Source organism: Anopheles coustani (assembly GCF_943734705.1).
Source record: "Anopheles coustani chromosome X unlocalized genomic scaffold, idAnoCousDA_361_x.2 X_unloc_10, whole genome shotgun sequence".
NCBI classification, from domain to species: Eukaryota; Metazoa; Arthropoda; class Insecta; order Diptera; family Culicidae; genus Anopheles; species Anopheles coustani.
The window spans coordinates 30001-32920 of record NW_026525049.1 but is presented as its reverse complement, the minus strand read 5'-3'; positions in this window follow the sequence as shown (position 1 = coordinate 32920).

Below are 2920 nucleotides of genomic sequence, written 5' to 3'. Positions count from 1 at the left end.
ACTACCGATGGATTATTTAGTGAGGTCTTTGGAGATGATCGTTCGCTGGATCCTCGTGAACCGCGTCTGCTTTATCGAAGTTGACCGAACTTGATGATTTAGAGGAAGTAAAAGTCGTAACAAGGTTTCCGTAGGTGAACCTGCGGAAGGATCATTAGTGGCCAAGTGATCCTTCCAGAAGTCCGAACCTGCGGGTTGAGACTTCGGCACAAGTTGCCATATGATAATTGACGAAACACTATAGAAGTCCGAACCTGCGGGTTGAGACTTCGGCACAAGTTGCCATATGATAATTGACGAAACACTATAGAAGTCCGAACCTGCGGGTTGAGACTTAGGCACAAGTTGCCTTATACATGACTTCGAACAAATACACAAGTCCGAACCTGCGGGTTGAGACTTAGGCACAAGTTGCCTTATATATAACTTCGAACAAATACACAAGTCCGAACCTGCGGGTTGAGACTTAGGCACAAGTTGCCTTATACATGACTTCGAACAAATACACAAGTCCGAACCTGCGGGTTGAGACTTAGGCACAAGTTGCCATATGAAAGTTGACGAAACACTAACAAGTCCGAACCTGCGGGTTGAGACTTAGGCACACGTTGCCTTATACATGACTTCGAACAAATACACAAGTCCGAACCTGCGGGTTGAGACTTAGGCACAAGTTGCCTTATACATACATTGGCCAAATAAACAGAAGTCCGAACCTGCGGGTTGAGACTTAGGCACAAGTTGCCATATTATATTCGATCAAACACTAAGTAGTCCGAACCTGCGGGTTGAGACTCAAGACCGTAACAAGATGTCACTATACAAGTCCGAACCTAAGGGTTGAGACTTAATGCGATCTAGATACCAAGTTGACATCCAATACCTGTTGAGCAAAACCAAAGATTCCCTGTTCTCGAATGATTACACTATATAACAGGGAATCTTGAAGAAATCAAGCAAGCGTGAAACAAAGTCATCACTTGGGCATGCTCGATAGCCAACCACATGACCTTAACCTAAGAGAGCATGCAAACCACATGATACCTATAAACGATTAACCCGCCCTAGTTCAATCGTTCACCAAGTGATGACTTCAGTATGGCTAAGAGAAAAACTTTTAAATGGGAAAAACTCTAAGTCCGAACCTCCGGGTTGAGACTTCCGCGTCGGAGGTGCGCCCACCTCCTATCCGAAAGATGATGAATCAGGGGTGTTCGGTCAGCAATGGTCGGATGCCCCGTCGTAGTCCAACTATGACAATCAAAGTCAAGACCTCCGGGTTGAGACTTCCGCGTCCGGAGGTACGCGTACCGCCTACCCGAAAGATGGTGAATCAGGGGTGTTCGATCAGCAATGGTCGGATGCCCCGTCGTAGTCCAACTATGACAATCAAAGTCAAGACCTCCGGGTTGAGACTTTCTGCGAGTACAAGCATAAAGGAACACGGACCAAGCCGTACCGAGAGAATCGGTACTAGAGCCCTCGTGGTTCTACATTGAGAGAGCCCTCGTGGTTCTCAATAGGGGCTTTATGCAAGTCGTACTCAATACTGTGGTGTGAAGTATAAAGTATAGAGTCCTCCACTGGTCCACGCTGCTCCGGCGGTCCTGGGTAAGATAGTTCATTCTAGCTTGCCCTATGTGGAAGAGGACTCAATACCCTACCTGTTGAGCTTGAAACAAAGTCATCACTTGGGCATGCTCATATTGCCATACAATATTCCATTATCTACTAATGAGCATGCAGCTATATGATTATAACCTGTAAACGATTACCCCGCCGTAGTTCAGCGCTTCAACCAAGTGATGACTTCAGTATGGCTAGTGTGTGAAGTATAAAGTATAGTCCTCCCCTGGTCCACACTGCTTCGGCGGTCCTGGGTAAGATAGTTAGTTCTAGCTTGCCCTATGTGGAAGAGGACACCATACTTAATACTGTGGTGTAATGAACAAAGTATAGTCCTCCACTGGTCCACGCTGCTTTGCAGTCCTGGGTAAGATAGTTAGTTCTAGCTTGCCCTATGTGGAAGAGGGCATACAAGACAAAGTATAGTTCTCCCCTGGTCCACACTGCTTCGGCGGTCCTGGGTAAGATAGTTAATTCTAGCTTGCCCTATGTGGAAGAGGACATAATACTCTACCTGTTGAGCTTTAAACAAAGTCATCACTTGGGCATGCTCTATAGCCAACCACATGACATTAACCTAAGAGAGCATGCAGCGTATTATCCCAATGCAAAGTAAACGATAGACTCGCCCTAGTTCAGTGCTTCAACCAAGTGATGACTTCAATATGGCTAGTGTGTGAAGTATAAAGTATAGTCCTCCCCTGGTCCACACTGCTTCGGCGGTCCTGGGTAAGATAGTTAATTCTAGCTTGCCCTATGTGGAAGAGGACACCATACTTAATACTGTGGTGTTATGAACAAAGTATAGTCCTCCACTGGTCCACGCTGCTTCGGCGGTCCTGGGTAAGATAGTTAGTTCTAGCTTGCCCTATGTGGAAGAGGGCATACAAGACAAAGTATAGTTCTCCCCTGGTCCACGCTGCTTCGGCGGTCCTGGGTAAGATAGTTAATTCTAGCTTGCCCTATGTGGAAGAGAGCATACATGAACCAAGAACGAAGGTTATGATCGAGGAATGATTCGACAACTAACCGATGGTATGAAATGTGAAGAATTCAAGCAAGCACACAATCAAGTCATCACTTGGGCATGCTCGATAGCCAACCTCATGACATTAACCTAGTAGAGCATGCGAAAACCAATATATATGTAAACGATGCCTCCCTAGTTCAGCGCTTCAACCAAGTGATGACTTCAGAATGGCTAAATCAAATCGGTTCAAACCATACCATCGGTATCCTATTGAAACACACAAGTCGATATCAAACCTCATGATTGTGTAGTCCTCCACTGGTC